The sequence below is a fragment of the Furipterus horrens genome, unplaced genomic scaffold (genome assembly GCF_987537825.1).
Source record: "Furipterus horrens unplaced genomic scaffold, mFurHor1.1.pri manual_scaffold_7, whole genome shotgun sequence".
Taxonomy (NCBI): domain Eukaryota; kingdom Metazoa; phylum Chordata; class Mammalia; order Chiroptera; family Furipteridae; genus Furipterus; species Furipterus horrens.
Window position 1 is genome coordinate 25878587 of NW_028327177.1, and position 12437 is coordinate 25891023.

General features: G+C 39.2%; 1 protein-coding gene across 4 annotated transcripts in view; it reads left to right on the plus strand.

Annotated features, from left to right (window-relative positions):
* NCALD (neurocalcin delta) overlaps window positions 1-12437 on the plus strand; it is a 377772-nt gene that overhangs the window by 219242 nt on the left and 146093 nt on the right. For 3 of the 4 annotated variants that reach the window (XM_090283488.1, XM_090283487.1, XM_090283490.1), the window contains one exon: window positions 354-440. The exons of the other annotated variant lie outside the window; for it this stretch is intronic. The gene's annotated coding sequence lies outside the window, so the exon portion shown is untranslated. The remainder of the gene's footprint in view (window positions 1-353; window positions 441-12437) is intronic. 4 annotated transcript variants of the gene reach the window in all.

Genomic DNA, 12437 nt, shown 5'->3' on the forward strand with positions numbered 1-12437 from the left:
ATCCTGAAGTTTATAGTCCTTCTGGGACTGAGGCCTGAATGTTACTGAGAATGCCTGTTTCTCCCTAGAATAAATTGCTTGCATAACACCTGTCTAAAGGATTTTAGACTGTGAAATACCAGGATATGAGTCCTGCTCTTTTGGGGACTGCTGTGATATAGACTCAGCCCTGAGTACTCTGAGCCACCAAGACCAAATAGACTGAAATATGTCATTGTTCTTGAAGGTGTGTTTCCTGTTTCCTGTTTGTAAAGACAACTACAGAAGAATTAAAAGCAGCAGCCTTACATAAACTGCTTAACTGAGCTGTCAGATCTTCAAGTAAAATATTCATTAATTATGAGTGATCTCAGTTGCAGGGCTATAGAACTGCTGGTGATAAAATTGGCTGTGAGACTGTGGAAGGCTCCCAGGCCTGAGGCTCCACGTGACGGCATACTGTGAGTTACTTTCTTAACCTCTCTGAATGCCTGAGTTTCAAACTGTGTAACTTAGGATTCGGAATGCAAAGGTCTTGCATCCTACTTAGGCTGTTGCATGTTGAGGTGTTTTGGTCTTTGGTAAATAGAAAATGCTAGCTTATATGTGTTATTAAAGCTTTGCCATGAGGTATACATTTCCATTTTAACTCTTGATAAATTTATGTTACTGAAAAAGAAAACTACCCATTCTAAATTAAGAAAAAATTCTTCTCTCTTCTATGGTGACTCTGATTAAATAGAAACCTTATTTAAGGATAAGAGGTTTACTTAAAAACAAAACAAAACAGAACAAACAAACAATAAAAACCAGGATAACTGATAATGTAAAAACCTGTTTTGCTTCCTGGGAAAAAAAGGCAATATGTCTGTGTTCCTCCTTACTTTCCAAATCTACTCATTTGGTGTGGAAAATTTTAGAGGATACTGTGCAGCAAGTAGAAGAGATGCTTTCTAATTCAAAAAAGATTCTTCTGAAATTCTGCTGTAGTATAATCAGGAGAGCAGCAACCACAATAGTGAATTTCCTGTTAAGACAGGAATATTATTACTTTCCTAGTGTGCTGATGTGGGTCTCAAAAGCCATCTCATGGAATATTTAGGAAATTGGCTTTTCAGAAAGGGAAATCTGGTATATGAATTTTGTGGATATTTTTCAAAATATCCTCATGGCCCTAGATGAGAGCTAGCCAAGATTTGGAAGAGAGGTAATATGGGTTAGGCCCTGGCTGTTTGTAAACAAGGCATCAATATTAATCCAATATTTACTTGGCCAAATAGTTTTATATGAGGATCAAATGACAAAAATAGAATAAACGTGGGCAAGAACAAAACCTTATTTTGTATTTTACTGACATTGCAGCGGAGGGAGATAAGTTGATATAAAATGAAACATAAATGTACTTAACTTGTCCCACTTCCCTTATCCCCATCAAGTCTCTATGGCTTATTAAATATTAGATGAGCAACTTGGCTTATCTGAATATCATAAGAAAGTGAAAGTGATAATTCTTTATTCCAAATTTGGTACGTCAGTCCTCTTAATAAGATCCATAGAACAGTAAAGAAATATTTGAAGTTATGCTAAGTAAAATAGAGTCTTTTTTACCTCCTCATGACATTAAGAATTAAGTCTCAACCCCAAAGCATTTCTTCTGGAGGCCAAGATAGAATTATGCATTCAAGTTGGTAGGGATCAGGCAGCCTCAGAGGCTGTTTCTTGTAGGACTCTGGTTGAATTACTTATAAATATCACAACTCTAAATATGATCATAGCCATTGCATTAGTTCCTTGGATCTTTCTAACATCAAACTGAAGAATAATAAGAAAATGCCCAAAGACAGTAAAGCAGGAGTACAATTCAACATATGAACCTTGCCCCTTGACATGGAGGTGTAGAGAGTCAGTGTGGCTGCTATTGGCTTCTGGTTGTTTCTGCTCTTCCTCCAGCACCCATGTGTCTTTTCTGTGTCTGTGATCTCAGGGACAGGTGGTCCCTCACTGGAGAATCCCTTCTCGAGTGAGCCTCAAACAAACTCTACTTCATCTCTGGTGTATGTGCAATAAGGAGAGGCTGTAGGACTTCTTGCTGCAGATTGGAGGCATCTGCCAGACCCAAAGGAGGACCAATGGGATGAGAAATTGACAGAAAAGCTCTGAGGCAGTGAATGAACCCCTGTTCAACTACTGCTAGCTTATGAAAGGAGTGACCAAGTCAGGGATGAGGGGGACCCCTTTAACGGGGGCTGAACTTCCTGCCTCAGCCTTTCCAAGAGGATGATTTAAGTTAGCAACTTCTGCCCCAATTTCCTGGGACTTCTGGAATTTTGTTTAAGAGTTCTACACACTTGCATAAAAATTGCCTACTGACAGAGGTCCTGATACCAATAGGTAGGGAAGATATATGTAAAGAAACTATTTTAAAGTGAAGTATATAAATAAATTTCGGGTTTACAATGATTTCTCATTGCCTGTTGTCTAGGTGTCTCTCTTTAGCTCCCTGAGGCTACAATCATTTTATCTGGGTCCTCAAGAATTCCATACTCTTCCCCAAGGCTTCCTATGTGACCAGCTTCTTAGTTACGTGATATTATGTGGGATTATGTTTTTCCTACAGTTCCCTGCATTAAAGACCTCTTTCTTGCTCCTCCTCTTGAAAAAAAAAAAAAATACTGTTTTAATTCTCTTAGCCTAGGAGTTTGCTGCTCTATCTTCAATATTCCATAAATTCTCCTCTTGCAAAAACACCAGTTTTGTCAAACAGAGACTCTTTCATTCAGGAGCAGTAATGGGGAGAGTTTATCTCGAGGCTGCAAGTACAAGACACCAAATATTTAGAGGATAATTAAAATCTGCTTCCAGATGTTTAAAATACAGACATAGAAACAAATACAGACATTATTCAAATAATTGATTTCCTGACCACCGTTTTCTACCCACTTATGTTTTTAATGCCAGAACAGCTAATAAATTAAATGAAAAAAAGAGAAAAAAGCAAACTGCTTTTTTTATTAGTATGTCAAAAAAATAAAAAGAATAGAAAGCATTTGATTTCTCAGCAATTTTGCAACAAGTTCTTTTAGTGTCACGTAAACTTCTGAGAATGCAGTCTGCAGTAGATAAATGATTTCAATTAACCAAAAAGTATTGATTAAACACCTTACTTGAGCCTGAGGAAGAACAATACAGTAGAACATGGACTCATATATTTGGTAACAGATTATGCTCCTAGAAACATAACTTATTTATTCATTCAATAAATACTGGTTGAACTCTCGCTATCTGACAGGCACTGTGCGGGACAATGGGGATATTAATGGGGAACGAGGCAGGCATGGCTTCTGCCTCCAGTTGAGTGGTATGGGGTGGGGAGAAACATCAATCAAATAATTCCACAAATATATTTTACCAATGTGGTAGGTACTATCATGAAAACCAAACTGAACCGAACACGAGAAACTATGAAACTATAAAATGCAATAGGCACTATACCTGTGTAAGTGATCAGGGAAGCCTTCCTGAGGAATCTGAAGGGGCTGGGGATGGAGAGGAGAGTGTTCTGGCAGAGGCTCTGAGACAGAAGAGAGCGTGGAGCTTCCTGGGAACTGAACCAAGGCCAGTATTGCTGGGAGCAATGGGGGCGTGATGTGAGGGAAAGCTGGATGGTGGCAGGGGCAGGTCATGAAAGACTTAGTAGGGAGTGAATGAGTGAATGGACGTGTAGAGTTAATAACATGAAGTGAGTCCTATTGCCTCCTGTCATTAGTGCGAAAGTAAAAGAAGTCTGCAACTGTATATTGAGTCTGCTGATTGGGAGAAGATATTCATTCATTCACTCCCTCATTTAAACGCGAGACAAAATCCCTGTTCACATGGATTTTAACTTCCAGTGGAACAAGCAGGTAATATGCCAATAAACAAATATATAGGTTTTATAGTGAGTTTTTCTTTATGTTTAAGTGGCGTATGTTGGCTTTTAGATGGAATCTTAAAATAATTTCAAATATTATATGTATTGCGTCTAAATGTGCTTATTTCTTTGTTTAGTTACATGAAGTTACATGCTCTAGAAGTGCTAGGACCATGCTCAGCACAGGTGTTCTTTGCTGTACTCAATTCACAGTCAAAGACTTGGAGAAATTCCAAGAGAGGAAAACAGAGGGAACCTGTGAGATTTGAATTAGTCTGTTCTTGTTTCTGAGGATCTAGTGGAGGTACTGCTATGCACGCTGCATCTTACAACCTCTCCCTGGAGTGGTGGTGGAAGGTTGAAGAGAGTGTAAAAATTAAAGTGAAAATAACTGAGACTAACCCTGATTGAGAAAGATTAAAGGAAGAGCTTTTCAGTCTTTCTGTTTCTTTTTACCAAAAGAGCTTAGTATGTCTTCTTATACACTTAATCTACTTCATAGATTTTGCATATTTACTCACTAAAAAGGTTCACATTTTACAATCAATGTACACACTTAAGTAGAGCTGTTATTTAACTCGTGGTGCATCTTAACATCATCAGTGACTTACAACTCAGAAAATACTGCATATCTGGAACCTTGTTTGAGTTTTCAGTCATGTCTGTCTTTTCCAAAGATCTGCTTGAAGATGTCCTGATGGCAATGTTTTTGTATCTGTATATAAAGCATTTCCATGGATGAAACTAAACCTGTGAGGGACACCTTCAGGTCTTGCTTACAAAAATTAGGGTGTAGTTCATTGTATCAAAGGGAGGCGTAATAATTATCTGCTTTAATCCTCAGGAACTTCTTTGTGTCTGACTTTCCGATTGCATGAATTAAAGTTATTTTCATATATGCCAAGAGGACGGACGGCAAGGTTGTTAGTGTGATTCATTATTACAGGGTTTCTTAACTGTAACACCATTGACATGTCAGACCAGATCACTCTGTTGTGAGGGGCTGCCTATGCAGTATAGATTGTTTAGTGGTAATCTGCTGCCAGGAGTATCTCCACATCCGTCTCTACACACTGCTGATGTCTCCTGGGAGGGGCAGAGTCACTCTAAGTTAAGAACCACTGATCCGTGAGTGAATCACCATGCTGTGTGTGAGCTTCGTGCTATAGTGGTAGCATTGCAAACATGGCCAATTCTAAATGCGTGGCTTTCAGTTCAACAGGATAGTATCTTTATAATTCTATAGTTTTTACATCACAATTTTTAAAATTATGAAACCAGAATTAGAAGACTAAATAATTATATTTTTATTCAGTCAAATGTGTGAAATCTTAACATGGTAATACATTGTTTTATTTTGTTTTTGTTTTTTTCTGTTGGTGAGAAGGCATACCCTTTAAAACTTACTTTGTAGCATAAGTATTTTTTAAAAGGTACATTTGTGGAAATCTTAATGCTGCCAAACACTCCAGGTCAGTCAGCTGCAAGAATTAATAGCCTTTTGGTGACACATAGAAACTTAAAATGAGGCACAGTTAATGACTTCAGTTCTAGTTTTATAGAAAGCTGAGAACAACAGAGAGAAAAAAAGGGCCACTTATGTGTCCTTTGGTGAAGCTACTTGACATTTCAGTGTAAGTTTTTACAATAGTATATTGGTTTAATGTTCTAATCTCTGATTTAACTGGAGTTTCTGAAAACACAAAGAATGTGTGTTGTCCTTGTTGCTGTTAAGCTAAGAAATGACATATAAAAATCACTTGAATCATACAGGATTAGATCTTCTAAAGTGTTGATTTACTATGCTATGGTGCCTGACAAGACCTAAAATTGCCTAAGTTTACTTAGAAATATGACTAACATAAGACACCATTGAAATAACTAGTTTTAGAAGTTCCTTATTATTCCTTATTATTATTATTAAGTTCACCTAAAGGCCCCCTGCCTCAAAGTGTTGCATGTAGAGATCAATATGCAAATGAGAACAATATTATTTTGTTTCATGGCACTGTCATGTTCAGGAATATTTAAGAACTCTCCGTTGTCTCAGAAATGAAGTTCTAATTATTTTTCATAGCATTAGAAGCCCTCTACTAACTGGCTGCAATTGACCTTTCACATTTAGCTCCTTTACTTCCAATTGCCCCACCCCCATATCGCATTGCAACTGCAACTAACTAGGTGGCCCAAGACATTTCTGTACTTTTCTTCCTTCATATTCCTCATGCTGCTGACTCTACCCCTTAAGTTCCAATCTATACTTAAGAATTATTTCTTCTTTGTATTGTTCCAATTTTACTATATGTGCAGAATATATGCACCCCTATGTTCTTTGCAGCACTATTTACAGTCGCCAAGATTTGGAAGCAGCCCAAGTGCCCATCAGTAGATAAGTGGGATAAAAAAGCTGTGGTACATTTACACAGTGGAATACTATGCAGCCATTAAAAGGAAGAAACTCTTACATTTGTGACAGCATAGATGGATCTGGAGAACATTATACTAAGTGAAATAAGCCAGTCAGAGAAAGATAAATACCATATGACTTCATTTACATGTGGAATCTAGTAAACAAAATAAACAAACAAAACAGAAACAGGCTCATGGATACAGAGAACAGACTAACAGTTGTAAGAGGGGAAAGGGGTTGAGAGTGCAGGAAGAAAAAGGTGAAGGGATTAAGCAAAGAAAATTCTCATAGACACAGACAATGGTATGGGAAAGGGGGATAAGGGAGGTAGAAGAGGGTAAAGGGGAATAAATGGTGATGGAAGGAGACTTGACTTTGGGTGGCGAACACACAATGCAGTATATGGATGATGTATTGTGGAGTTATAGACTTGAAACCTGTATTTTATTAACCAGTGTCACCCCAATACATTCAATTAAAAAAATAAAAATAAAAAGAAATACAGCCCATGCTCACTAACCCAGGGGTTGAAATGAAATTTGGATTATCTTGATCTTTGTTTTTCCCTCTTTATCTTGATCTTAATTTTTTGTCTCTTTCTATGATTACCCATTCAATTCATGGGAAACTGAAGAGACAAAGGAAAATCAAGTTTCTTCCAATTCTATTGATCAATAGCTTAAGTCTTTTCTTTGTTGGACTTTCCTCAAAGCAGTTGATAATGTATATTGAAATTCCAAGAATGCTAACATTAAAAAAGAGAATAAGCCCTGGCTGCTGTGGCTCAGTGGATTGAGCGTTGGCCTGCGAACCAAGTGTCACTGGTTCGATTCCCAGTCAGGGCACATGCCAGGGTTGTACGCCAGGTCCCCAGTTGGGGGCACATGAGAGGCAACCACACATTGATATTTCTCTCCCTCTCTTTCTCCTTTCCCCTCTCTTAAAAAAAAAAAAAAAGAATAATTTCTTCCATGGAAGTTTTTCAGATATTCTCAGTTGAAATTAAACTCTCTTTCTCCCTCCCTTCCTTCCCTCCCTCTCTCCCCACTCCTCTCTCTTTCCTATAATGCACTAGACTAGTGCTCCTCAAACTATATATTGGAAGGAGTAGATTATTTTAAATTCGTAATTTGTCACAGCCAATAGGTGTCCTCCTGTCTATGACCAGTCCTTTGATCACACCATGTGAAATTCATCATGCAAGTTTGACAATCATGCAGGGAGGCAGGATGAGTCTACTTGATCACCATCCCACTGGATGACATGTTGGATATTGCAGCAATACCCAGTTACTGTAAAATTGTCCAAACAATTACTTGACATATCTTTACTTCTCCTATTGCATGCAGTCTGGTAAGAAATAGTTCAGGGGGTGGTGCTGGTCCACAGATTGCACTTTAAGCAGCAGTGCCCTAGACTATAAGCTCCATGAGGACAGGACCCGGCCTGCTTTTGTATCACTATAATTCTAGCACCTAGCATTGCCTGTCACATAGTAAGCACACTTACTGCATGCAGTACTATCACACTGCAGATAATAGGACCTGTCTCCATAGTAGCTTGGATCAGGTCTTGATCACTTTTTAACACATACAGGATTGCCATGTCTTATCAGCATCAGAAAATAGGGATGAATGAGAATATCAGACTGATTTATTTTAAAAATACATGCTTTTTAGTATAAAATGTACTGAAATAAAACATACCTCCAGCCTCTTAGTTCTGATATGGCCTTTATAAATGACAATCATTTGATTAATAATTTAATTTTCTTTCACTAGGTAGGTGCGAAAATCCACTTAAGTCATATTTAAATAAAATAAAGGGAGATTTTTAAAAATCTAAAACACTTAGCCTGTTAAATGGCAATATTGAGAAATTATCTCAGGGAAATGTGTCCCTAATAAGAAAAAAGCAACCCACACAAAAAGCTATATTTAAAGCTAAACTGGTTTATTTTACTGCAACTCAAGGGACACATGGACACTCTTAAGCAGTCTCAAATTGTGTTTCTGAAAATGAGAATCACATGGAGTTAGTTTAACATCTATCTCTGTAATTTCTGCTGGGAAAAATACTGAGATCTGAGTAACATTTTTCAAAACTTAAAATGTAACAGATTCAAAAGAAATTACTTGACAATGCTATGTGAACATAGATTCTAACTTTCAATAGTTCAAGAGTCTTTCTGAAGTGTAGAAGTAGTTGCAGCTGACTGTTCATATATTTTCATTAAATATTTCATTACATTAAAGTTAACAGCCAAGAAAAACAAGGACATTTACTATATATGTTTTTCCTTCCCTTATTAGCCACTTACTTTTCCACGGAACATTTGTTATTTCTGGGAAACATATGGCATATGACCAGAACCATAATTAGTAACAGTTTGATGTTATAGGAATTCAAAATTTGGCTATTTCTAGCTTCATTAGATCAGTAGCTTCCTCAGAAATTTAAAAGCAGTAAATATAGATCCTACGGGTGCACACTGGAGTCAGCTTTTTTCCCTCTTTACAAACTGTGGAATTGGCTTTATATTGATTGGGGTGAGGGGGGAGAGGTTGAAGACTCTTGCAAATACTTATATAGCTCTGCCCCGGAGCCAGAAGGTGCCAGAAGGAGGCACTACTCTAAGCATTTTTCATAAATCAACTTATTTAACCATTGTGATAGTGGGTGAGAGACACAGAGGCAAGAAGACATTTGCCCGGTCACTTCCATGGGAAATTGTGTTCCTGAGATTCACCCGAGGGAGTCTGATTCCATCCAGACTCTATGCTCTAATTTTTATAAGTGGTGTCTTTTGTGTAGCATTGCTTGTCTAGAGATGAAAAGTTCCAGAATTCCATTGGTAGAATCCTGCTGAAAGGTTGTTGTTGTTGTTGTTATTATTATTATTATTATTACAGGTTATTTCTGCCTAATACTTAGTAGCTGGGAAATGCTGAATAACTGGGGAATACTGGATACTGTGAATTCTAAGTAACTTGGAATTAGGGGTAACCAGGGAATGCTGGGAAAAAAAGAAGCAAGAAACCATTAGATGACAGCTAAATCTGAGCAACTTCCTAGTACCTATAAACCACAGGATTGTTGCCATCAATACAGGGTCTGGGACTGGCCTGCAGAGTCAGTCACCCTCACACAGGATCTCCCAAAGCAGTGGTATCTTTGAATCAGAAGGTTAAACGTTTGTAGAATCATTTTACTCTAAATCTTAAAGTATATTTAAAATTCACAAGTTTCCAGCACTTGCTATTTATACAAATACAAGAGTGGAGAAGAGGCCTTTCATGGAAAGAATGTGTGCTCTTTTATTAATTCGTTCATTTTTGCAGACCTGTGGGCCCTGTGGGGAGTGGGCTGGCAGAGAGCCCTTAGACTTCTCCACAGGACATTTACCACTGAGTTTCAATATGCATCCCGGCCAGGGGCAAAGGCTAATCACTTCTACTTTGTGTTGGAAGCTATGGTTGCTGAGGCTGATTATTCACAGAAGTAAAGCAAACCATCTTATCATTCTCATAATGTGGTTTGTCCCACCCTGTGCTACTAATGGACTTATTAAGGACTGAAGGTGCAACATTGCTTAGCAACATGCATCATAGTATTTACTCTTTTGAGCAGCAGCAGCAAGTAGTATTGTCTTATAAAAGTCCTGGTGGGCATCTTCATTTTCCTTTCCTTTTCATCTGCCATTGCTTATATCCATTGCCATGGTAATAAGCAGAGTGCTTAGACTGTGGTGTGTGTGGGGGTTGGGGGGTGGATTTAAACACACTCCCTTAGTGCAGAAATTGGCCCTGAAAGCTGGCATTAGTCCAACCTAGAACCAAAATGAAATTAGGCTGTAGATAAAGAAAAGTAGTAAAAGATTCCTTTAACTCTAATGTTCTATATAAGGCTTCCAATTTTCACTTCTGGCAAGTACGTGATGGCGGTTATGTCACCCTTGTGAGATGTGGGAACTTTCAGACTTGTTGTTCTGGCTCTGTCTGGTCTTTCTGGCAGTGACTAGAGTCCCCAATAATCAAAAATGAATGTCATTTCTATTTCCTCCTGATGAAAATGTTGCACTTTCACTAACAGCTGTGCTAGCACGCTCCTGTCATTTACACTTCACTGTGAGTGTTGCATGACAAGTTGATGTCAGGGTGAATTTGAACTGGATGAACTTCTCCCCAAGCCCTTCTACCTCTCCCCAAATTAGACTAGTAACTGCACACCTGGGAATCTTGGTGCTTGACTCCCTTCCCTTTCTCTGCCTCCACAGTCATCCTAGATGGGTCTCTTAAATCCCGATGTTCTAACCTGGCTTCTGCTTTAATGAAATTCTAGGTGTTGGGGCCATCTTGCAGGAGAGACTGTCTGTAAAGAAGCTTGAACAATTGTGGAAGGAAAGAGAGGCCAACCTTCCCCACAAGAAAATGATATGGAAAGAGTTCTTTCACCACTAGAATAAAGGCAGCCATTCACCCTGGAGGGGAAGATGTTCCATTTGGAATTATCACCCAGTCACTGATGTCCCTTCAATCCCAACACATGTGGAGAGGCTTTTGAGATTTGAATTTATTAGTAGATTGTTGGATTTTTCCTCCCCCTGAGGAAGGGTCCCGGAATGTGTGCATCTTCCTCTTGCAGGGTCAGTTTCTGGTAATTTTCACATCCTCATCTTTGTTTTTGCCTTGTTGTGTCCTAGATCACTAATTAATTATGGACCCAGTCTCTTCTGTGCATTTGCTAATTGGAGGTTTTGGAAAATTGCTCCATGCTGGCTTAAATAATGAGGAAAGAATTAAAAGGCTAAGAGGTGCTGGGAAAGATAGAGAGACTATGACCATTGGAAATTCAGCAAATATCACTGAAAAAACCTGTACCCTAGTAAATACAGAATGCTGGGGTCGGGGGGTAGAGAAAAATACTGACAAGGAAGTTATAAAAGGGACAGGGTTGGCAAGAGGGTTGTGGAAGGAAATCCTGTTTGAAGGCTATATAGGCTGGGCAGCCGTAGCCATGGGCTGCCTCCTTTTGGGGAAGGGGGTTCCCTGAAAACAGGGGGCAAGGGCCAGGGCTTTGGGGCCCAAACCACAAACATTTGTGTCTGGACTCTGCTATTTACTCACTGTGGGACTTGTAGCAAATGACTTGACCTCTGCGAGCACCCAGCTCTTCACCTGTGAAATGGAAAACAATAGTACTTGTCTCATAGAATTGCGGTCAGGAGAAAGTGGGTTCAAGGTGGTGAGTGTCTAGACCACTTCCTGGCATATGACACTCTCAGTACTGCAGTTATGTTGTCAACGTAATGATGCAACAGTAATAAAGCTATGAGCATAGGCAAGGTAGTTCCCCTGGCACAGCTCAGGAAGGGCTGGCTCTAAATTGTGCTGCAAGAGAATCACTATTCCCATTCCTTCCTCTCCACTTTCTTTCTGGCGCATTTGTTTTCTCCCCCTACTCCCCTCCTCCCTTCACTCTTCCTCTCAGGAAGGGGAGAGGAATTTAAAAATTGGATAAGAAAAGTACAGCTGTTCAGCTGGGGCCTTTGGTTGTTGGGAAAGAGGCCACAAGACCACAGCTGGCCAAATAAAGCCATGGAAACCATCTCCAAAGTGCATTCTATCACCCTGTACCACTGCTTAGTTGTCATTTAGACATTGGTGATTTGCAATGTGAGGTCTGAGATTTTCCTTCCCCATTAGAATGTAAGCCCCCAAAATGGCAAGGATTTTGGTGTCTTTTGTTCACTGCTAATTCTCTAGAGTCTAGAACTATGCTATGCACATGGTATGTGTCCAGTGAATATTATTGGAGGGAGGGTGGGGTTAGGGGGAGGAGTGAAGGAAGGGAGGGAGGGAGGGCGTGAAAAATGGAGGGAGGCTTCACCCAGCAGAGTTTAAGATAAAAAAGAAAAGTCTTAGAAGGGAGATCCTCCTGTCCAATCTAATGGGTTGACAGAGGAAGCCTGTAGATATTCAAGTCAGCAAACATTTAATGAACACCTACTCTGTACCTGGCACTGCACTAGGTGGTAGGGATGTAACAGAAAATAAATGTTCAACTTTGCTACCGAGGACAGAGGTCTAGGAAGGATCTAGATAGTCTTAAATGTGATATAACTGAGGTAGCCTTTGA